Below are 26,681 nucleotides of genomic sequence, written 5' to 3' on the forward strand. Positions count from 1 at the left end.
GTCACCTCCTGTCAATGCTGATATAACCAGTGACCCATTGTTGGTCAGCCCAGTTTGGTTGCAGACTTCAAGAACATCAGTAATGTGTATTAGAAAGACAATACTTAGCCTGCATTCTGTGAGTAGTAATAGATTGTCAGTTTACTTTCACATAGGAGGCACAACAAGTTAAGTAATAGTTCTCTTTTTTGTAGATATAAAGTGTTATATTAATCCTCAAGTGTTTTGTAGATGATTTTGGATTTCTGTCACCTACCTTCACTCTGTTCCACTCTGTCGCAGTGTAGCACTAATATGTCTCCCTTTTCTTTGAGATACACATTGGTCTAAGCCACTGCAGTCATGGACTGTGCGGCTGGTCCTGTCGGAGGTTCGAGTCCTCCCTCAGGCATGGGTGTGTGTGTGTATGTCCTTAGGATAATTTAGATTAAGTTGTGTGTAACCTTAGGGACTGATGACCTTAGCAGTTAAGTCTCAAAAGATTAATCAAAAATAAATAAACAAAAGATACACATTGCAACTAATTGTTCTTTTTTAACCTTGCTTCTAATTATAACTTTTTGTGGTGTTCCTCTCTTTAAAATGGCCTCTAACCTTCCTGCACAACCTGCGCCTACCCCTCCATATTATTCAGTTTCAGAAGAATCAAATGTCGCAGTTGATGATGGTAGCCCAGAAGTTTATTTTATTGAACAAGCCACTGTTGCATCAACTCCACCACTACAGCCAACCACATCAGCAACACCACTTCCATGATTTCCACTATTCCTACCTTTTGATGCACATCAACAGCAATGGAATGAGTACTATGCCCAGTTTGTTGCACATTGTGGCCAAACATCAAATGCGAGGTACCGTGAAACTTTCTTATTTCTTGTCAATGGCTAGCACAGGGGTTTACCACCTCCCCAGAAGTTACTTCCAACTAGTATGCTGGAGTTGCTAGATTTTGAAGACCATTTCCTCTTTCACTAAGTATTATGAGAATCAGGTACAGGTTGTTGCAGTTCATTACAAGTTCTTTTGTTTGAGGAAAAAGATAGTATGGTGATATTGTCAGTGGATCACTGAACCTCATGGTTTGACAAAACAGTGTCCTTTTCATTGTAGCTGTGGACAGTGCTATAGTGATGCAATGATCTGTGATGCAATTACTCACAATGTGGCAGGCAATTGGATTCATGAACAAATTCACAAACATTTTGATCCTAAACTGAAAAAAATTATTGAACATCAGGATTCATGATATGCCATGCAAAACTTTGAGGCAGCTCGAATTTGCAGTGTAATGCAAATTGACAAAAACTTATGGTGTTGCAACTGACCACCACACACAAATAGGCTACCTTGCTGTGGCCAGAGTAAAGGAGCATCAGCACATGTGTCTGCTGTGAAATCATATCCCTGCTGCCTTCCACCCAAAAAAGATGACATTACCTTTCATGGAATATGGCTTGTTTGTGGAAAGCGTGGTCATATAAAGTCTGTGTGCTTTCAACAGAAGAAGAATTCCACTCACATTCACTCGTGTAAACTTACTCAATGAATGGAGATTTTTCTAAACCAGCTACCAGTATTGGTAATGACCAAACTCAGGACGTGCCTTCACCCCACCTGAGTGCTGTGCAATGGCCATCAAATAAACTGTCTGTGGACTTTTTCAGTGCTGGATGCTACACACAACTTCAGTTAGACACTGGCACTTCCGTTACATTACTCACACAAGCCACTTATGAACTGTGAACTTGCAACAGCTGACAAATTCTTGCATGCAACTTAATGTGTATAACAGTCAGGATATTCCCCAACTTGGTACATGTAGCTTGCCTCCCACATTCCAGTTTCACACTAGAACAGGGACATTTACAATTCTGCATTACCAAGACTGTGGAGATATTTTTGGGTGAGTTTTACTTGATCAATCTAGTCCTTGCATTCAGGACACTGTACTTTCTGTTTCTGCTTTCAACCCAAAATACAGCATTTCTCAGTTGATAGAGGAGCTCTCTGATTTATTTTGTGAAGGATGTGGCAGAGCAAATAATTTTGTTGCACACATTACAATGAAGGACAACGTGCAACACATGTGTTCTTGGTGCATCCCATCCATTATGCACTTATATACAATGTTGCAAGTGAACTTAAAGAATGCCAAGTCAATGGTGTTATCAATCCTATCCAGCCCAGACAAAAGTCTTTTCCCTAAGCAATCTTACCAAAGCCTTCTGGAAGACTTCGCTTTTGTGTTGATTTTAAATCCACTGTGAATGCACAATCAATAACTGATACTTATCTGTTGCCTCACCTTGATGAACTGATGCACAGGCTTTGTGCAAGCCACTATTTTTCAAACACTGACTTACACAATGTGTATTTGCAAATTCTACTACATGATGATCTCAGAAAGTTTTTGAAATCAACACACATTTGGGGTTGTTCAAATTTTTGTACTTACTCTTTGGCAGCACTTCCACACTTGGCATATTCCAGCACTACTTAAAATAGCTTACTGCAAAAATTCAGTATTGTTCAAATTACATGGAGGCCACTGCGGTTACAGAATGTTCACTAGAGGAACATATCAGTAACCTTCGTATGCTTTTTCAAGTACTTCCAACTGCACATTTGAAGTATTGCCTGGACAAATGTGCCTTTTTCCAGACTGAAATTAAGTACTTAGGCCACATTCTTAATAACCAAGGTGTTCATTCCCTTCAGTCACATTTGTTGGGCATCTGGGACCTCTCTGCCCCATAGAACATGACAGAACTGCTGTCAGTTCTTTCCAAGTTGACATATTGTACATATTGTACTGAAAGGTTGTGGCTCCATTGCATCATTTGTGCCATTTGTGCCTTTTGTTTGACCTAAAAGTGTCAGGATGCATTGAAGAAACTTAAAATTGCCCTGTTGAGAGACAGGTGCCTTGTTCATTTTGATCCCATTAAGACTGTGACTTCAGAAGTGGGAGCTGTGCTCTCATACAGACTTTGTTCACAGGACAGGCTGCTTGCTTTTGCTTTCAAGTTATTGACCAAGACTCAATGGAAATATTGCAAAATCAAGAAGGAACTGCTCACTATTATCTATGGCATGATAAAGTTTGACCATTATCTGTTTAATCTGAAGTTTTACCTAGTGATGGATCATAAGCCACTTCAGACTTTGTTTCATCTGTAGCACCATGCACAGCTTAGAAGCCGCTTTCTTGTTGCCACAGTATCAGTATGAAATACTGTACTGTCCCACATCACAGCATACAAATACTGATACTCTTTCTGACCTTCCTGTTGGTCTTTATTCTGAATTTGATGTGCAGGGTACTGAACTTTTACAAACTTTTGCCCTGAACTATATGAAAATTGCACAGCCACAGAAGCAGACCCTGACTTGAACCTTTTGTTGCACTACATCCCTACTGCTTGGCCTCATTCAGTGAAAAACATTCACAATTCTTTTGTGTGCCAATATTTTGCTCATAGCCATTGCCTCTCCATCCAGTACAGAGTGATGACTCTGAGCAATTGTGTGTGCTTATTCCTAAAGCGTTGCAAAAAGATTTGTTGTGATTGCTTCACCAAGGTACATTGGGGAATTGTATGCACAAAACAGTTATCACATTGGCACTGTACTTTGCCAGTCATGGATGCCCACATTGAGCAGATAATGTCACAGTGTAGCACTTAAGCTGAGACTCTATCAGTCCCACTGCAAATGTTTTCAGCTTGGCCAAAGTCTCAATTGCCATGGCAATGAGAACATACTGACTTTACCGGTACGTTTTAGAACACTCATTGGCTTATTGTTCAAAAATGTCCAAATGTGTGTGAATTCCTAAGGGACCAAACTACTGAGGTCATCTGTCCCTAGACTTACACACTATTTAAGCTAAGTTATGCTAAGATCAACACACATTCCCGAGGGTGGATTCGAACCTCTAGCACGAGGTGCCGTGCCATCTGTGACATGGCGCCTCAAACGGCACAGCCACTCCATGTTGCAGCTTATTGTTATGGATTATTTTAGCAAATATCCATTTGCAGTGCCCTTGAACTCAACTACATTGCTTAGTGCCATCCAGCCTTTGTCATATATTTTTTGCTTGGAAGGTTTGCCCGAAGTGTTGGTAACAGACAATGGACCACAGTTTACATCTCAGGACTTTGAACAGTTTTGTGTGGCAAATGGTGCACTCACTGTAGTGCATGGCACCTCCCATGCTCCACAAGTATCGCTTTGTGCCTAAAGCTTCCACTCTTTTCAGTGTGCTAGAAGAAGGGAAAAATTCTTCAAAATTTATGGGCTTGCATACATTTAACTTGAGGTCCTGCTGGGTTGCTGTGCTGCCATCAGAACAAGATTTGTGCTTGTCACTTGTGAGATTCTGCGACAGATTTTTAGTCCCCAGATTTGCATCCTATCAGGATCCTGTAGCACTGCCTGAGAAACTGATGGAACTGGATCCCATTGTCGGCAGCACTGCATCAGCTCACCTTCAAAGCACTCATCCCTGTGCTCACCATGGACCAGACACTGTCATCATCACTGCTATCTCTGTTTTTCATCATAACAGCTCAGGAAGAGAATGGGCACCTTTACAGGGTTTTCTAACTGACATTCCCTCAGAGCACAGGAAAAATGTTGGAGATGTGGCCAGGGACTTTGTGTTGGTCCCAGTTTTGGCTCCCCATGCCATCCAGCTTCCTGCCTCTCCCTCATCACCTATGGCTCCCTACACGACAATGGTGCAGTATTTTGGGGGGAGGAAAGTGCAGTCCAAAAGCATTGTTTGAACACCAAGCAGAGCAGTACCATGAAATGACATCAAGAAAGTAGTGATCCACATGTCAATGAAAAGAGTGGGCAATGTCACACCTTCAGGAAGACAGAATTTGGTGCCCCTTTACAACACTGATTTAACTAGCAGCCCATCACTGGTAAGCTCAGTGCGATTGCAGACTTTGAAAGCACCAGTACTGAATATTAGGAAGATTATACTTAGCTGTGTTCTGTGAGTAGTAAAAGATTGTCAACGTACTTGCATAATAAGAGGCGGTACCAGTTAAATTATGGTTCCCTTCTTCGTAGAAATTAAGTGTTACAGTAATTCAAGTGTTTTGTACAGATGATTTTGTACTCCTGCCAACAACCATCATAATGTCTCTCCTTCCTTGTCTGTGTTGGTGCTGACTCCCACAATAGCTGACACAAGAAAGGCATTGGAACATCATTGGGGCAAATGCATTAGTTTATTTCTATTCCATTTAATGAACTTTTTGAACTATCCCGTACATTAATGGCTTCCCGTCGCAGGTCACAGAAGCTGAAGTGTGTTACTTGCTGACAACAGCAACATAATAACTAAAAAAGGACACCAGAAATGTTAGGAGTAAAAGCTAGCAAATGCACTTACATCAGTCACAGATGGTTACTCTTAATATAAAAGAGACTAATAACAAGAACTTCTATATAAGTAAAAAACCTAATACAATAAGCATTAAAGTACAATACGAAACCACAGAGTCTGTAGCTAGCACAAAATTTTTAGGTATGTATGTTGATCAGCAATTAAAAGGTGATGAACATTTGTCGTTTTCGTACAAATGTGGGTTCCAGCTTCCACGTATATAAGCTCATGTGTTGTGTATGTACACAAAAAACAACACACCATTTGAAAATCATTGCACATTGCAAATATCACAATTCACCAAAAAAAAAGAAAAAGAAAAAGGTGAGGACAGTTATGAGACTTGAATTGACTTGACGTCCAATCACATGACGGACAGTGTGAATACACCTTGACGTGATGGTGCCATGGTGCCATGACGTGATGATGCGATGACAGCCAGTGTGAAATGTCCTTAAACAAACAATATGTAACCAAAAATGTGAGTTGTGATTTTTGAGTGCAACCACTGTATAAATTATGGTTTATATGACGGGAAATAGTGCCCAAGTGTAATGTGGCATGTGTTGACCTACATGTTGGTTATTCATGAAACCAATATCATTCTAATATCTTGGAAGAGTGGTGGTGGTGGTTGTTAGTGTTTAACGTCCCGTCGACAACGAGGTCATTAGAGACGGAGCGCAAGCTCGGGTTAGGGAAGGATTGGGAAGGAAATCGGCCGTGCCCTTGGAAGAGTAATGTGAGTTCAAGTGATATTTATATTCCAGCTGTTGGTCGTATTACCATAGCAGACAGCATTTTCATCTTTGAGTGTTATTTCTTTCATAAATGTGTTTGTGGCCTCTGATTTGTTGCTGCATCAAATCTATTTTTGGATACAAATTTTGATTTAGTCTTACTTGTATTTAACCCTTTGTCACAGCTCCAATACCATAACCTATGCTATAACATTGACACCCACCCATATTATTTCAAGTGACACCATATTGAAAGCTGTGAAACTATCAGTGACACAACAATTAGAAATTTCAGAGAAAATCTTCAGCAGTTAGACTGGGATGAGGTGTACAAGGAACCTGATACTAATTTAAAATATAACTTATTTCATGATACACTTGTAAGAGAATTTGAAAACTGTTTCCCCAAGAAAGTAGTTAAATCTAATTATAAGAAACCATGCAAGAAACCTTGACTTACTAAAGGAATAAAAATTTCTTGTAACCACAAAAGGGAACTGTACCTAACAACAAGAAAGAGTAATGACCCAGAAACAGCCAAATATTATAAAAACTACTGTGCTACATTAAGAAAGGTTATTAAAAAGTCCAGACGCATGTGCATCATGTCTGAGATTAATACCCCTGATACCAAAATCAAAACAATTTGGAATGTTGTTACAAGGGAAACAGGGCAACCAAGAGTACAGGATGATGGCATCACCATCGAAGCGAATGGAAACTTGATAAACAACAAGCCGGAAGTCGAAAACATTTTGAATAATCATTTTTTAAATGTTGTAGAGAAAATAGGATCTAAATGTTCATTAGAAGAAGCAAGGCACATAATGGAAGAGGCCTTACCCACACCATTTGGTACAACTGAAATTCCACCCACCTCTCCTTCTGAAATTAGGAAGATAATAAATTCTCTCAAGAATAAAAGCTCACATGGAATTGATGGCATTTCCAGCAGGATAATAAAAGCTTGTTCCCAAGAAAAGTGGGATTCTTAGCCACATATGTAATAGCTCTCTGAAGCAGTGTATTTTCCCAGATAGACTGAAGTATGCCATTGTTAAACCACTGCATAAAAAAAAGGGATACGTCTGATGTCAAAAACTACCACCCAATCTCTCTTATGACTGCCTTATCCAAAATTCTTGAAAAAGTAGTGTATTGTAGAGTAGCTTCACACCTCTGTAAAAATAAAGTTTTAACAAAATGTCAGTTTGGTTTCCAGAAGGATTTTTCAATGGAAAATGCTATATATACTTTCACTAATGGAATATTAAATGCTCTGATTAAATGGAGGTCACCTGTTGGGATTTTTTGTGATCTATCAAAGGCTTTTGATTGTGTAAATCATGGAATACTTCTAGATAAGCTCATGTACTGTGGTATGAATAAGACAGTGTTCAAATGGTTGAAATCATAACTACCTGGAAGAGTGTAGAAAATTGAAATAAACAGTTCACATAATATGCAAAAAACTGGTGATTTCTCAAACAGGGGAACCGCAAAGTTCAGTCTTGGGTCCTCTGCTGTTCTTAATATATATTAATGACTTGCCATGCTATATTCACGAAGATGCAAAACTGGCACTTTTTGCTGATGATACAAGTATAGCTATCACACCCAAGAGGCAAGAATTAACTGGTGTAATTGTAAATGATGTTTTTCAGAATATCATTAAGTGGTTCTCTGCAAATGGGCTCTCATTAAACTTTGACAAAACATAGTATATACAGTTCCACATAGCAAATGGAATGACACCATTAATAAATACAGACTTCAATCAGAAATCGGTAGCTAAGGTAGGATATTCAAAATTTCTAGGTGTATGCATTCATGAGGGGTTGAACTGGAAAAAAGACACTGAGGATCTGCTGGAATGTTTGAGTTCAGCTACTTACACTATTAGCGTCATTGCAAATTTTGGCGATATTCACCTGAGTAAATTAGCTTACCACACCTATTTTCATTCTCTGCTTTCGTATGGCATCATATTCTGGGGTAACTCATCATTGAGTAAAAGAGTGTTCATTGCACAAAAGCATGTAATCAGAATAATTGCTGGAGCTCATCCAAGATCATCCTGCACACACGTATTTAAAGAGCTAGGAATCTCCACCGTAGCCTCACAATTTATATATTCACTTATGAAATTTGTTATTAACAATCCGAACTAATTCAAAAGTAATAGCAGTGTACATGGCTACAACACTTGGAGACAGGATGATCTTCACTACTCAAGATTAAATCTAACTTTGGCTCAGAAGGAGGTAAATTATGCTGCTACAAAAGTCTTTAGTCACTTACCTAATAACATCAAAAGTCTGACAGATAGCCACATGGCATTTAAAAGGAAATTAAAAGAATTTCTTAATGGCAACACCTTCTACTCATTAGATGAATTTTTGGATACAGTAAGTGGGTAATTTCCCAACACCCCACCCCCCCCCCCCCCCAAAATAAATAAATAAATAAATAAATAAATATTGAGTGTCATGTAATATTTTGTGTGATGTAATATCTTGTATAGACATCTTTTATTAACCAGACACATTCCACATCATTACGAAGTGTTTTATTCATGACCTATGGAACAAGTAGTAATCTAATCTAATCTACAAAATCTGTTGCATCCTTTGTGAATGGTAGCTCACAGTGCTATTACAGAAGGTCACAAGTTGTGGCGCCATGTTAGTTACATGAGTGATCCCGGCTTTAATAAATGTGTATTATTTTCAATCTTCAATACCGACTTGTTACACAGGGTTCGAAAAAATACCCTGGGAGGTGCCGGAATGCCATTCCAACTACTACTTGTACCTGAGGGGTAAAGTGCAGACAATTTACATGTAAAAGATGACGTTATTACAATGTAAAGAGGGGAAAAAAAAAAAAAAACGAACGCAACATAGTGGATTAGAGCAAAAATTTGTTCGTATTCTGCTGTAGGTAGTATTGTGATTGCTTAATTCTAGAACAAAAATTCCCATCTGACAGAGCAGTTAATTGAGAGGCAACTCCAGCTTACCAGTAGACACTTCCATAAATTCGTATGCGATGAACCCCTTGTACCACGTGACACAGGTTCCAAGTTGGACCCGGTCTACATTTTCTATTTGTGTCACTGTGCAGGCATAAAGACACTGATATCCTCATACTGCAAGTCTTCGGCAAAGTAAACTTCTTTAATTTGTTGACAATGGTGCATGGCTACTGTCTTGGTAGTGCCGGGTCCTGCTTGTTTGGATTAAAATGTATTAATAATAATAATAACATGAGACAAAAAAATTTAACTTTTTTCATGCTTCGGAAACAAAGTTAATTTACATATGAAATCGAGGAAACTGAATACGAAAATGACAATAAAAATTCTGAAGTGGTTCGTGTGTAAGGTGATTGTAAATGGTCTGATTTATCTAGTGTTCGTTAAGAAATAAACAAGAGTGCACACAGTGCAAGTGGTAAGAAACCACTTACCTAGATACCGGTATTACAAATGGTGCATTTTTGCCTATCACCTGTACTGTTGATTGTCCAACAATAATGAGTAAGCATAAACTTTCTTCCATGGTTCTGAAATCATTTTTACATTGTGAATATTGCTTGGTGGAAATGTTGCCCTTGTTGATCGCTGACTGCTCCGCAGTTTTCAGTGAAGAAGTCTATGAGGAGTGGCCAGTCATTTTTTACGTAATGGGAAGCCTTATGTTAGTTATCCCAGTCGCACAGAAAAGGGCAATATTTTGTACAGTCGAGCTGCAGGCCCAGAAGTATGGCTGAACTCTAATCTATTTCAGTCGTGTTCACTACAAGTCACAGCTCTCAACAGTTTTCCACATTGGCCTGTGTCTCCTTCCAGTGCACTGCATAACCAATTACATTTGTTGGCAACACAATTCTGTTGTTCACTAACACAACTTTCAGAATTAGTTTTGATGCATTTATGAACAGCTAACATTAATCGGGATTTTGTTCTGTGTTAAGTTTACTCATAAGACCATTTACATTTTTACAACACTTTAGATCACTTCCCACTGAAAAATAACATTTCAGAGCCCTTTGTGTGTCCGGAAAACAGATACCTTAATGCCTTCCGCAAGAGCTCCCCACTGCTTGAGACTAGATGCCAGCAATTCTGCACCACTTTCTGACAACCTCAGGTCCCTAACAAAGCATTTGTTTCTTGTTGAGTGATCAGATGGCGATTATATGATCAGATGTTGGCTTTGAAGTCAGGATTAGTGGATGGCGACAAAACTACAACAGCTTTTGCCATACCTGTGACAAGTTTGCCCGGTGGCTTCATCGGGTGAGCCACTGTAGTAGAATGAGGGAGGTTGTGGAACAGGTAGTTCTTGAGAGTGTGGCACAGGAGGAATAGCTGAAAGGATGTTGAGATAAATGAAAGGCCACATTTTTCTGCATACACACTTAGTTGGATTACAACACAATAAATATTTCCGTTGCCTTTTACTTCATAACTTACAGAGGCAAACACATTTAGTGAAACACTCTGTATATACACTACTGGCCATTAAAATTGCTACACCAAGAAGAAATGCATATGATAAACGGGTATTCATTGGACAAATATATTATACTAAACTGACATGTGATTACATTTTCACACAATTAGGGTGCATAGATCCTGAGAAATCAGTACCCAGAACAACCACCTCTGGCCATAATAATGGCCTTGATACGCCTGGGCATTGAGTCAAACAGAGCTTGGATGGCGTGTACAGGTACAGCTGCCCATGCAGCTTCAACCCGATACCACAGTTCATCAAGAGTAGTGACTGGCATATTGCGAGGAGCCATTTGCTCGGCCACAACATTGACCATACGTTTTCAATTGGTGAGTGATCTGGAGAACGTGCTGGCCAGGGCAGCAGTCGAACATTTTCCGTATCCAGAAAGGCCTGTACAGGACCTGCAACATGCGGTCGTGCATTATGATCCTGAAATGTAGGGTTTCGCAGGGATTGAATGAAGGGTAGAACCACGGGTCATAACACATCTGAAATGTAACATCCACAGTTCAAAGTGCCATCAATGCGAACAAGAGGTGACCGAGACATGTAACCAATGGCACCCCATACCATCACACCGAGTGATACGCCAGTATGGCAATCACGAATACACGCTTACAATGTACGTTCATCGCAATGACACCAAACACAGATGCGACCATCATGATGCTGTAAACAGAACCTAGATTCATCCAAAAAAAATGACGTTTTGTCATTCGTACACCCAGGTTCATCGTTGAGTACACCATCTCAGGCGCTCGTGTCTGTGATGCAACGTCAAGGGTAACTGCAGCCATGGTCTCTGAGTTGATAGTCAATGCTGCTGCAAACATCGTCGAACTCTTCCTGTAACTGGTTGTTGTCTCACAAATGTCCCCATCTGTTGATCCAGGGATCGAGACATGGCTGCACGATCCTTTACAGCCATGCGGATAAGATGCCTGTCATGTCAACTGCTAGTGAGACATGGCCGTTGTGATCCAGCACGGTGTTCGGTATTACCCTCCTGAACCCACTGATTCCATATTCTGCTAACAGTCATTGGATCTCGACCAACGCGAGCAGCAATGTTGCGATACGATAAACTGCAATCATGATAGGCTACAATCTGGCCTTTATCAAAGTCGGAAACGTGATGGTACACATTTCTCCTCCTTACACGAGGTATCACAACAACATTTACTCAGGCAACGCCGGTCAGCTGCTGTTTGTGTATGAGAAATCGGTTTGAAACATTCCTCATGTCAGCACGTTGTAGGTGTCACCACCGGCACCAACCTTGTGTGAATGCTCTGAAAAGCTAATGATTTGCATATCTCAGCATCTTATTCCTGTCAGTTAAATTGCACGTCTGTAGAACGTCGTCTTCGTGGTGCAGCAATTTTAATGGCCAGTAGTGTATATACAAACACCACACACTCGCCCACTATGTCACCATGATCACACTGCAAATTCTCACTTCGACCACTATAAACATAGAAGTTCTGGTAGGCCTTCTTTTTTATATGTACGAAGTTACTTCTTTGATGGTCATGGGTCACCTCATCTCAAACATGAATTTTCTGTGCCATTTAGGCGAAATTTGTCAAATCGGCCAGTTCGGCTGACGATAAGAGATATAACACAACAAAGTAACCTAATATCTCACCACTACCACCTCTGGGAATGCAAATTACAGCTACGCAAGAACTCAGCGCAACATGTTTTACCTGGTAAAGTTTTTAATACAAACTAAACCATGACTTTCAGTGTTGTTAATTGATTTCAATAAAAAGCAGCTAACGGTGGTATAAAAAAGTCCGGTTTTTGTTCTCAATGTAAAAATATACTTTTTCCCTGTTACCAATAATTTAGAAACCAGCTAAACTACCACATAAAAGTAATGTTAAAACAGGATGATTTTTCTGTCTGAAGAATATCCCAAATCCAATAGATTTAATGGAAAAATTACTAAATTGGCTATACTGATGAGGCTGTTCATTTTTCTTTGTCGACGTTATACTGCTAGCAATAAGATCAATGATATAGCTAACTGCCAAAAAATGGATGTTTATTAAAGAAGCAGACAATTGCTGTTGTCACGAATCCTTGTTTTGTGCACATGGCAGTATCCGGCAATAACATATTACTTCGACGCACGAACCAACCCACAAAAGCTTATGTCATAATCGCTATCAGCGGCCTCAAATCAGTAAGAAATAGATATTTTTATATCCGAAGCATTTTCACTGTTGACCCATGCAATGCCACACAGACCGAGGTGCTGTTTGAAGAAAGCTTGTAGCAGATAACCTATTTACTGCAGTGGTAACTGTACCTAAAAATTATTTCGCCGCTGTTCTCCTCGCAAGTGAAAATGCTACATGATTCTGATTTCCACACTACTAAATTAGTAACATCAATTTCTGTTATCATTGAATATCAGAAACTATTAAACATGTGAATAGGCCCTTTAGAAAGTATTCACATCTAAAAATAATTTAACTGAGAGGAAAATAACATTTACAAATTTCATGAAAATTACCCTCTCTCAGTTACGAACATCATGGGTTGCAAATAGTCCTGCTAATCACAAAGTGGTTGCGGTACTAGACCTACGTTGGCCTTGAACATTTCTTTTGCAAGAGATTACGCTTCCTCCATCACTACCTTTCCAAGAAGCTAATATGACTTGAATCCTCCTATCCCTTAACCATCTCATATGCAGGATATGCATTGATGACAAACCAAGAACTGAAATACTTTTACACTGTGTTGTTGTTGTTGTCTTCAGTCCTGAGACTGGTTTGATGCAGCTCTCCATGTGACTCTATCCTGTGTAAGCTTCTTCATCTCCCAGTACTCGCTGCAACCTACATCCTTCTGAATCTGCTTAGTGCATTCATCTCTTGGTCTCCCTCTATGATTTTTACCCTCCACGCTGCCCTCCAATACTAAATTTGTGATCCCTTGATGCCTCAAAACATGTCCTACCAACCGGTCCCTTCTTTTTGTCAAGTTGTGCCACAAACTCCTCTTCTCCCCAATTCTATTCAATACCTCCTCATTAGTCATGTGATCTACCCATCTAATCTTCAGCATTCTTCTGTAGCACCACATTTCGAAAGCTTCTATCCTCTTCTTATTCAAACTATTTATCGTCCGTGTTTCACTTCCATACATGGCTACACTCCATACAAATACTTTCAGAAATGACTTCCTGACCATTAAATCTATACTCAATGTTAACAAATTTCTCTTCTTCAGAAACGCTTTCCTTGCCATTGCCAGTCGACATTTTATATCCTCTATCCTTCGACCATCATCAATTATTTTACTCCCTAAATAGCAAACCTCCTTTACTACTTTAAGTGTCTCATTTCCTAATCTAATTCACTCAGCATCAACCGATTTAATTTGACTACATTCCATTATCCTCGTTTTGCTTTTGTTGATGTTCATCTAATATCCTCCTTTTAAGACACTGTCCATTCCGTTCAACTGCTCTTCCAAGTCCTTTGCTGTCTCTGACAAAATTACAATGTCATTGGCAAACCTCAAAGTTTTTATTTCTTCTCCGTGAATTTTAATACCTACTCCAAATTTTTCTTTTGTTTCCTTTACTGCTTGCTCAATATACAGACTGAATAACATCGGGGAGAGGCTACAACCCTGTCTCACTCCCTTCCCAACCACTGCTTCCCTTTCATGTCCCTCGACTATTATAACTGCCATCTGGTTTCTGTACAAATTGTAAATAGCCTTATGCTCCCTGTATTTTACCCCTGCCACCTTTAGAAGTGGAAAGAGAGTATTCCAGTCAACATTGTCAAAAGCTTTCTCTAAGTCTACAAATGCTAGAAACGTAGGTTTGCCTTTTCTTAATCTTTCTTCTAAGATAAGTCGTAAGGTTAGTATTGCCTCACGTGTTCCAACATTTCTGCAGAATCCAAACTGATCTTCCGCAAGGTCCACTTCTACCAGTTTTTCCAATCGTCTGTAAAGAATTCGTGTTAGTATTTTGCAGCTGTGACTTATTAAACCGATAGTTCGGTAATTTTCACATCTGTCAAAACCTGCTTTCTTTGGGATTGGAATTATTATATTCTTCTTGAAGTCTGAGGGTATTTCGCCTGTCTCATAAATCTTGCTCACCAGATGGAAGAGTTTTGTCATGACTGGCTCTCCCAAGGCCGTCAGTAGTTGTAATGGAATGTTGTCTACTCCCGGGCCTTGTTTCGACTCAGGTCTTTCACTGCTCTGTAAAACTCTTCCCGCAGTATTGTATCTCCCATTTCATCTTCATCTGCATCCTCTTCCATTTCCAGTACATCGCCCTTGTATAAACCTTCTATATACTCCTTCCACCTTTCCGCCTTCCGTTCTTTGCTTAGAACTGGTTTTACTTTCGTAAAATGCTCGACTTTTTCTTTTTGAAGGGTCTTCACAAAATAACTTCTCATCTCTTCTCAATATTCAAACCAGAAGTTCATAAATGTAATAATTTTTAACTGTATTAAATGAAATATTGTAACCTAATACGACAGTAATAAGTGGTACAGTTGAAAAGCAATACTCAAAAGAGAACAACGAAAGCCATTTCATTGCATGCATTACACGTTTGGATACAAGTGTTCGTCAAAAAATGGTTCAAATGGCTTTAAGCGCTATGTAAACATTGTAAGTGCTTGACACCAGTAGTTTCATTTTGAGGCTACTGTAAGAGTCATAATCTTTTTCGCGCGTATCTAATCAATCATGTTCACGGCTGACAACAAAAGACTGTCGACGATACGGGCCGGCCGGAGGGACTGAGCGGATCTAGGCACAACAGTCTGGAACCTACGGTCGCAGGTTCGAATCCTGCCTCGGGCAGGCAACACAGCTGAGAATTACGGGAGCTCCCAGGAGCTATAGCAGTTATTTAACCTTTCGTATTAATCATAAGTCCCACCACGGTAGCTGAATGGTCAGCGCGACAGACTGTCATTCCTAAGGTCCAGGGTTCGATTCCCGGCCGGGTCGGAGATTTTCTTCACTCAGGGAGTGGGTGTTGTGTTGTGCTAATCATCATCATTTCATCCCCATTGACGCCCAAGTCGCCGCTATATAGTTGTGTATATATGTCCATATTAAGGGAAAAAAGAGGAAAAGTCTGAGAGAGAGTAACTGAATAATAGGTTCCACTGGGATAGTATGTAAAAGAAAAAAAAGAAAGAAAAGAATAATAAGAAACAAAAAAGGAGAAAAAAAGTGGCGTGGAATCAAAAGACTTGCACCCGGCGAACGGTCTACCCAACGGGAGGCCCTAGTCACACGACATTTACATTAATCTCGAGCATCAACTGTGAACGATGACGGGGTGATATTAAAGTGCGCTTCGCTGCAGCCCCGTTTGCAACCATTTATCACTCCTCATGTTTCGTGAGCCTTTGAGCACACAGAGCACTGCACATTCCAACGACGCGGAAAGTACGTACCTCTTGTCCATTCGCCTGCAATTAACTAAAGTTACAGCGGAAACTGATGTCAGCTTAAAGATATTAAGTACGAAAGTTTTTTTATGGTTGTCTCGAGTCAGTGATTACCGAAATATTGCTAACTCAGCCAAAACCACGCTGTAATGTGTCGAGCTGCCACTGTAGGTCTTTTTAAAACGAAAGAAACTGTTCATAATGAGATAAAGTTTCCAAGGTTTTCACTGGCCAGTTAAGTGCTTACAACAGTATGTTTGCCGAGGAAGGAAATTTCAACAGTACTCTAACGCTCTGGTTTGGGGTGAGGAAAGGAAACAGTTTCTTACAAAATAAAACTCAGAACTATTGAAAAAATTGTATTAATTAGTAAATATTCTAATGAGACCAATTTAAAATATGTAGACCTACCTGCTACCTATAATGTACTGACACTAAGAAATTAAAAATTTGTGTAAGTTATCGGTATGTTATTTTGCCCTTAGATAGATGAAATTCTGATGCACATGGCTACTGTCTACGTTCACATTGTTAATTGTGGTGGGAAGTATTTACATTGGCTGGTAAAATGAGGAAAAAATCGTGCAACGCCACTTGAAGTTTCCAGTACCCAGAGCTACCTGGTATATCAGCCGCAAAGAGAATAGCGGCGAATGAGCTTACGACAGTTGCCTGTGACATACATTTGCTACAGGTAAATATAGACGACATGCGGCTTTCTTGAAATTAATATTAGTATTCTATGAATACGTCTCTCACTCTCACTTGCGAAAATTACTATTTTTCTTTTTCTACAACCCCTTTCTTCTATCCCTCGCTGGGACGCCCAATTTAACGGATTTTGCAGTCGTGGGTAACAACGACACTAACAGTTCAATAAAGGAGGATCGTCCTAAAAGAATTTTCTTATAGTCAGAGAACAATTAACCTTCATTTTTCTGAACTCTGATATTTCCGAAAATAGGGCATCCTCAGCTGAATTATTTGTATCTTCTCCACAGTGTCTGAGACAGCTCAAACAATACTTGTCCCGCAATGTAACACGGCGATGTACAACTTGCCGAAGATTCCTTAACATTGCCATTCTATCTACGGTACTTCTCAGTTATTCTTGTCACCGAATAGCCCATGCTAACGTACCCATTTGTCTGGTTTGTAAATCGTTCAAAATATGCGCAATCCCTCTACTTCAGTGTGATTTCTGCTTCTCGTTTTTTTTCTGTAAAACTGGATTAACGCAGCATAGCAGATCGCTAAATTCCAGTTACACTACAATTCAGTTTTCTGAAACAGGCTGACAGTGTGTGCAAATTTTTATAAATGATCTTTTACTTATATTAATTTACTTTTACCGACATAGGTACTAATGTTTTAAAAAATATTTGTCGTGTATTCTGGGGGCTGGAGATTACAGTCTTCATCTGGCCATCCTGGTTTAGATTTTCTATGGTTTCCCTAAGTTAGGCTTCTTCAGGCAAATGCCAGGAGAGTTTCCGCTATGAGGCTACCTCCTGTCCCACTATTGTCTACTAGACATATAATACTAAACTGTCTGTCGATGTGAATCATGTTGTCTTCGTTGTCTGAAATTGTAGTAGTGAGACAAGTGCAATATACCTGTAAAAATAATCCACGGATGAATACAACTACTACTACTACTACTACTACTACTACTACTACTTGGAGCTATGGGACAAGGAAAAGACGACTTACATGTCAAAGTTCAAATTATTACAACGTCAAGAGAGAGAAAACAAACCCAACGTGGATGATTAGAGCGAAAATTTGTTCGTGGTATTCTGCAATAGATAGTTTGCGATCGCATAGTTCAGGAAAAAAATATTCCGATTTGATAGAGCAATTGGTTAAGACACCTCCATGCCTTTAATCCTTTGGGCTAAACGAAACGCATACCAAGTCCCCGTGTCACTGTACGGGCCATGAGGAAACTGATATTCCCGCAGTGCGATGTGTTCCACAATGTAAACACGGTTAATTGTTAGTACTGAAACACACCTGCGGAATCTGCTCCTGCTTCTAACTAGTTGTTTATAAAGAAAAAACAACAACAACAAATAAATAATAATTAAAAAAATATGTTTGGCAGCTGAACTTGCATCCTGAAACGTCACACAGATAGACGTATTGTTTAAAGAAAGCAAGAAAATGTAATAGATAACCTGTTTACAGTAGTAGCAACTGCACCCCACAGACTTTGTCGCAATATCTGAAAACGATTGTTTCGTTATTCTCCTTGAAACTGAAAATACCACATGATTCTTAGTTCCACAGGACTAAATCAATACTGTACCTTCAATTCGTATTACCAGCTAATGTCCAAAACTACTCCAAATGTGAATAGGCTTTACAGAAAGTATTGGCATATTATCTGGCGCCGGCCGCTGTGACCGAGCAGTTCTAGGCGCTGTAGTCCGGAACCGCGCTGCTGCTACGGTCGCAGGTTCGAATCCTGCCTCGGGCATGGATGTGTGTGATGTCCTTAGGTTCGTTAAGTTTAAGTCCAGGGCACTGAATACTCAGATGTTAGGTTCCATTGAGCTTAGAGCCATCTGAATTTATTACCTGGCTGTCACTTATCTGACAGCAAAACAGTATACTCAAATCTCATACGAACCACTCTCTCTCTGTTACGAACATTGTAGGTTGCTACACGAACCTATCACGAAGTGGTAGCATTAGCAGGCCTTCTTTGGTAATCAATAAACGGTCTTAAATTGACGTTGAGTTTTATTTGTAAGAAAGTATGTCTCGTTTCCGCCATCCCTCCCCCTTCCATCAAACAAATAGGCCTATAGGCCGAGCCTCTCTCTGCCATAACCATGTCGGATCCTGAATACGCGCAAGAAGGCCAGCCACAAACTGAATTACATTTATACTGTACTTCCGTAAAATAGGTAGACTTTTTCTTGTTGAAGGGTGTTCACAAAGCTACCCTCACCACCTATCAAAACCTAAACAAAAAATGATTCGTACAGGAATGTAAAACTTTTTTAATGCACAAAAGGAAATATTGTAATCTTATACGATAGTACGTGGTAGAGTTGAAAAGCAGCTCTCAAAAGGAATAAGGAAAGCCATTTTGTTGCTTGAATTACACGTTCGGATGCATGTGTTACTGTCTGTTCAGAATCAAAGGGAAGAACCTGCAAGTTAAAAGTAACAGAAGGATTGATCCGTCAACGGGCTCAGAATTTCGTAGAAAATGCATTGTAACTAACCGTTGCTGAAAAGAGAACTCCATTTTGGATGCTTCAGTAATTTAACGTCGGTCGTAAATGCTTGACACTTGTACAGTAGCGTTTTTTCCGTGCGTTTCTCGTTAACCGCGTTCACGGCTGAGAACAAAAGACTGCTGACAATTAGGTCGTTGCCCGGCAGCAGCTTACGCGAGGGATGACACAGACGGAGGAGGCATCTGCAGATCTGTAGCGCCCGCTCCGCGACAGCTAGCCGTACGGGTGAGATTTATGATAACTACAGCAGTTATATTGTCTTTCGCATTAATATCAAGTATGTAAAGAGAACGATGGCGGCTGGTTAATTGCGCGTCGCTGCAGTCCCGTCTGCATTCCTCACCGTTTCACCAGTCTTACACCTCGCAATTTCCAAGAATGATTGCCTATCGAAGTGACGGGGTCCAAAAGAGACATATCGAACGTGCGATCGTAAATCGATCATGCGACTCTGGTGGCGGACGTTATAAGTATGTTTACGGTGGCCGCTACAGCAACGACAAAAGAAGAGCGTTACAAAAAATACTTTTAAATGCTAAGGAGGTAACTTACCTTACTCGTTGTCGGCGTTGGAATCATGTGAAAGTCCATTAAGGTGGTCTGGATGGATAATTTGGAAGAGTCGAACCATTTATTCTTCCTGACACTTGTTCGTTTTCTGCACTGTTCACAATGAAATTGTAAACGGTATTTCAGCATCGGAACTGTTCTTACGAAGTTTTAGATACTTCGCGGTGCCATAGTGTACACAGTCCCTTCTATCCTCGTCCAGTAGTACTCCATATTTGCGACAAAAAGTCGAACAATTTTCTACACTGGATAAACATGGAATTAGATTTTTCCATGTGAGAGAATCCGCCGTAGAACACCGTCAAGAACACCAGACATCCCACTCACTAACCACATAAATCGCCTGAGATTCCCTAGAAACTCACAAATAATTCGCGGAGGTATGTAATTTAGAGCAACTGAGGGAACGACGGGAAAGAGATAAAAATGACGATCACAAATAACTGATCACTACGCCCGCCACCAGAGTCGCATGATCGATTTACGACCGCACATTCGATATGTATCGTTTGGACACCGCAACTTGGATAGGCAATCATTCTTGGAAATTACATTTGACCGCACATTCCACAGACACGGAATATACGTAGCTGTTGTCCACTCAGCTGTAACTGACGAATTTAGGTTACAGCGTAAATCGGTCCAAGTCAGAACTGAAGTCAACTTAAAAATACTAAGTGCGAAATTATTTAATGGTTGCTTCGAGTCATTGATTAACGAAATGTTGCCCTCTCAGCCAAAATCACGCTGATATATATTGTGTCGGCCTGCTACTGCAGCTCATTTTAAAGCGAATGAAACTATTAATGAGGAAATAATTTAATTTTTACTGTGTTTTACCGGTCATTTAAGTGCCTACAATATTACGTTAGCCGAGCTAGGAAATTTCAATAGCACACGCACCGTCTAAGGCGGTGGGGTGGAGGAAACGAAACATTTTTTCACATAATGAAATTCAAAATCATTGAAAATCTGTTTATTAATTAGCAAACATACGAATGCGGCCGCTTTATAATAAGCAGACCCCCTTACCTGCGTACAATGTACTAAAACTGATAAGGTACAGTTTGTATAAGTTACCGATATGTAAATATTATCGTATTTTGCTGTTAGGTACGTATGTAAAAATCTGATACGACTGCTGGCTATATTCATCTTTTTAATACCAGTGGGTAGTTTTTACATTGGCTGGTAATTTGAGGGAAAATATCGCGAATTAAACGTGAAACGCTGCTTTTAGCTTGCAGAAACCATAGCCTCCTTGCATTTTACTTGGAAGGAGAACAGCGGCGAATGGATTTTCAGATTCCAAGACGAACGGATCTGAGATACATTTGCTATACGTAAATATCAGTCACATGCGGCTTTCTTCAAAATGATATTGTATTGACACATCTCTCACTCTCAGTAACGAAAATAACTATTTTTCTTTTCCTTGTGCTGAAGCCACCTCCCATATCCCGCGCTGGGACGCCCTTGTTTGGCGATGAAAGCAATTCAGCAAAATTTACAGTCATTGGTAGCCATGACTCGAATAGCCCAGTAAATCAGGACACTTTTAAGATAATTCTTTTCCTGTAATCTGAGAATTAACCTTCGGCTTTTGAACTCTGGTATTCGAATATTTCCTGAAACAAATCCAGTCATCGTCAGTTAAATGATTTGCATCTGCTCCACAGTGTTTTGAGACAGGCAAGAAAGAGAATTCCCTTCAATCGATCATGGTGGTGTACAGCTGGTCGTAGATGAAGTAAAATTTCAGTTTTATGTAGTTTTTAGTTATTTTGTGAAGTGTCCCAGCAATGTAGTTATTTCTTAATGACGTATTCTTGTCACCGAACAGCCCACGCTAACAGCCCCATTTGCCTGATTTTTAAATCGTTCACAGTATGCTGAACCTTCTATTTCACCATTACTTCTGCACCTTAGTTTTTGCTGTAAAATTGGGTTAATTCAGCATGGTCGTTCGCTTCATTCCAACTACAATGCAGTTCAGTTCCGTAACACAAGATAATAAATAACATGTAGGATTATTGATTTACGTTTGGCGAAAACAAACAACATTTCAACAAAAGTTATGAAATTTGGTAACGTTCTGCTAACTGCCAGCATACTATGAGTTACTGTACTTTCAGTACATGACGCAAATTTCACCTACATCTGTGCCACTACATCGTCGGTACTGACTAGACATAAATCATTTCAATATGTAATCGATATATTTGGAAGCTACTTAGCCACAAGCTGCCATACATGGAAAGTACCGCATTTTTCCAGATATAGTTTCAACAGTCAGTAACAAAAGTAATGGAGATCTCTAATGACTGGCAACAGGTAACGTCTTGGATCTAAGGCAGTTTCCAGTTTCTTCATTAGAATGGATCTGTTTTATTTATTTATTTATATCCCATAAATCCAATACTGTGGCACATTCGCATGAATGTAGAATGTGGGGCGGCGGGTGGAATAATTGTTAATGCTCCTATTATTCATTTAATGCTGTTGTTTGCCGTTCTCAACACTGGCTCTCTAACTACAATATTGGCAACCAGAAATTGATTAGCAAAACTTGAAGCCTGTAATTAGAATTCCTAGTGCCCACTTCATCTGAGAAATACATTTATAGCTACAGCTTATAGCTCTGAGGAATTAGGAGATTGTCTGGGATTCATAATCAAAAACTATTCTCTCTAAAATGTTCACTATATTCTGAAAGTCACAGACCAAAAAGAATCCACTCAATCCAACTACCACAGCAGTTCAGAGTCTAATGCGCTGATGCCACTATAACTGTTCAAATTAAATGTTTAAGTGAATGCTCGCCATAATTTTACGATAATGTTCATCAAACGCCACGCTAATTTCTCGACCTCCGCTATCGGGTGGAGAAATGTAGGGTCCCCCTGAATAGGTCAGGCGTGCACTACACGCCGGAAGCGGCTACGAGGGTAGCGGAGAACGTGTGGAGTGCACATGGGTTTTTTTAGGTTAGAGAATTCCCTCCCTAGGCCCGACAAGACGCCTCCTGAGACGCGGCAAGGCAGGAGTAGGCAAAATGCAACAAGGAATAACAATATTAATGTGCTTATAGTAAACTGCAGGAGCGTCTATAGAAAGGTCCCAGAACTGCTCTCATTAATAAACGGTCACAACGCCCATATAGTACTAGGAACAGAAAGTTGGCTGAAACCAGACGTAAACAGTAATGAAATCCTAAACTCGGATTGGAATGTATACCGCAGAGATAGGCTGGACAGTGAAGGGGGAGGCGTGTTTATAGCGATAAGAAGTGCAATAGTATCGAAGGAAATTGACGGAGATTCGAATTGTGAAATGATTTGGGTGAAGGTCACGGTTAAAGCAGGCTCAGACATGGTAATTGGATGTCTCTATAGGCCCCCGGGCTCAGCAGCTGTTGTGGCTCAGCACCTGAAGAATAATTTGGAAAATATTTCGAGTAGATTTCCCCACCATGTTATAGTTCTGGGTGGAGATTTTAATTTGCCGGATATAGACTGGGAGACTCAAACGTTCATAACGGGTGGCAGGGACAAAGAATCCAGTGAAATATTTTTAAGTGCTTTATCTGAAAACTACCTTGAGCAGTTAAACAGAAAACCGACTCGTGGCGATAACATATTAGACCTTCTGGTGACAAACAGACCCGAACTATTTGAATCAGTTAATGCAGAACAGGGAATCAGCGATCATAAAGCGGTTACTGCATCGATGATTTCAGCCGTAAATATAAATATTAAAAAAGGTAGGAAGATTTTTCTGTTTAGCAAAAGTGACAAAAAGCAGATTTCAGAGTACTTGGTGGCTCAACACAAAAGTTTTGTCTCAAGTACAGACAGTGTTGAGGATCAGTGGACAAAGTTCAAAACCATGGTACAATATGCGTTAGATGAGTATGTGCCAAGCAGGATCGTAAGAGATGGGAAAGAGCCACCGTGGTACAACAACCGAGTTAGAAAACTGCTGCGGAAGCAAAGGGAACTTCACAGCAAACATAAACATAGCCAAAGCCTTGCAGACAAACAAAAATTACGCGAAGCGAAATGCAGTGTGAGGAGGGCTATGCGAGAGGCTTTCAATGAATTCGAAAGTAAAGTTCTATGTACTGACTTGGCAGAAAATCCTAAGAAATTTTGGTCCTATGTCAAAGCGGTAGGTGGATCAAAACAAAATGTCCAGACACTCTGTGACCAAAATGGTACTGAAACAGAGGATGACAGACTAAAGGCCGAATTACTAAATGTCTTCTTCCAAAGCTGTTTCACAGAGGAAGACTGCACTGTGCTTCCTTCTCTAGATTGTCGCACAGTTGACAAAATGGTAGATATCGAAGCAGACGACAGAGGGATAGAGAAACAATTAAAATCGCTCAAAAGAGGAAAGGCCGCTGGTCCTGATGGAATACCAGTTCGATTTTACACAGAGTACGCGAAGGAACTTGCCCCCCTTCCTGCAGCGGTGTACCGTAGGTCTCTAGAAGAGCGAAGCGTTCCAAATGATTGGAAAAGGGCACAGGTCATCCCCGTTCTCAAGAAGGGACGTCGAACAGATGTGCAGAACTATAGACCTATATCTCTAACGTCGATCAGTTGTAGAATTTTGGAACACGTATTATGTTCGAGTATAATGTCTTTTCTGGAGACTAGAAATCTACTCTGTAGGAATCAGCATGGGTTTCGAAAAAGACGGTCGTGTGAAACCCAGCTCGCGCTATTCGTCCACGAGACTCAGAGGGCCTTAGACACGGGTTCACAGGTAGATGCCGTGTTTCTTGACTTCCACAAGGCGTTTGACACAGTTCCCCACAGTCGTTTAATGAACAAAGTAAGAGCATACGGACTATCAGATCAATTGTGTGATTGGATTGAGGAGTTCCTAGATAACAGAACGCAGCATGTCATTCTCAATGGAGAGAAGTCTTCCGAAGTAAGAGTGATTTCAGGTGTGCCGCAGGGGAGTGTCATAGGACCGTTGCTATTCACAATATACATAAATGACCTGGTGGATGACATCGGAAGTTCACTGAGGCTTTTTGCAGATGATGCTGTGGTGTATCGAGAGGTTGCAACAATGGAAAATTGTACTGAAATGCAGAAGGATCTGCAGCGAATTGACGCATGGTGCACGGAATGGCAATTGAATCTCAATGTAGACAAGTGTAATGTGATGCGAATACATAGAAAGATAGGTCTCTTATCATGTAGCTACAAAATAGCAGGTCAGCAACTGGAAGCAGTTAATTCCATAAATTATCTGGGAGTACTCATTAGGAGTGATTTAAAATGGAATGATCATATAAAGTTGATCGTCGGTAAAGCAGATGCCAGACTGAGATTCATTGGAAGAATCTTAAGGAAATGCAATCCGACAACAAAGGAAGTAGGTTACAGTACGCTTGTTCGCCCAATGCTTGAATACTGCTCAGCAGTGTGGGATCCGCACCAGGTAGGGTTGATAGAAGAGATAGAGAAGATCCAACGGAGAGCAGCGCGCTTCGTTACAGGATCATTTAGTAATTGCGAAAGCGTTACGGAGATGATAGATAAACTCCAGTGGAAGACTCTGCAGGAGAGACGCTCAGTAGCTCGGTACGGGCTTTTGTTAAAGTTTCGAGAACATACCTTCACCGAAGACTCAAGCAGTATATTGCTCCCTCCTACGTATATCTCGAGAAGAGACCTTGAGGATAAAATCAGAGAGATTAGAGCCCACACAGAAGCATACCGACAATCCTTCTTTCCACGTACAATACGAGACTGGAATAGAAGGGAGAACCGATAGAGGTACTCAGGGTACCCTCCGCCACACACCGTCAGGTGGCTTGCGGAGTATGGATGTAGATGTAGATGTAATAATGGTAGAATGTCTATTCTGCGGCGGCACGTGAAAATACGACATACGCAAACTAAAGATAGATCATTAACGTCATCCCAAAATTAACACTTCACTCGAAAATAATTTCATGGTTACGTGTTTTCCGAGTAACTAATTACTGCATCCTAGGCTGTTTATATCAACGATACTGACGCGACGCGACTCCTGGCACAGGTGGTGCGCTAATCAGTGTCTGGAGAGAACTGAGGCCTTTCTTCCTCGTGCACCGTTCTTACATATAAAGCCGTGGCGCGGACGGCTAAGGGAACGCCTGATCAAATCTGCTCTCCCAACTAGCCGCTGCGCTAGTAATGCACAACTTTAAGTTATCGAATAAATAATTGCTTCCTTTGCTGATGACCGATGAAGCTTTCGATTTAATTGTGCAATCAGCACCCAAGTAAGTAATCATAATAAAAGTCTGGGAATTTTGGTTGCCTCAGTTGAAGAGCCTTGTAAGTCCCTGTCTCGCTGATTCTATTAGATGTTTTTCCTTTTCCTCACAGAATACCCTTTTGTGCTTTCTTAGTCTTGGTTATATACTCTCTCCTCGGCTTACCATAGCGGTCAAAGTCATCCCGTGATTGAGTGAGTTCTTCTGGCAATATACAGAGCATTGATGGCTTTTTGTCTCACTTCATAACATTCGTTGTTGACCCATGGTTTAGCTTTCCGTTTTGCTATGTATACTGTGTGAGTTGTCTTTAGGATGAAAGCTTCTATCCATGATGATGCTTCATTGAAATTCTCTCCTTGTCCCAATGTTGTAATTGTACTGGTGTCGAGACTGCCCAGTGCTGATATGTCTGTCTTCCTGCTTAGCTTGACTGGATTTTTTG

This window comes from Schistocerca gregaria, chromosome 7, assembly GCF_023897955.1.
Source record: "Schistocerca gregaria isolate iqSchGreg1 chromosome 7, iqSchGreg1.2, whole genome shotgun sequence".
NCBI lineage: Eukaryota > Metazoa > Arthropoda > Insecta > Orthoptera > Acrididae > Schistocerca > Schistocerca gregaria.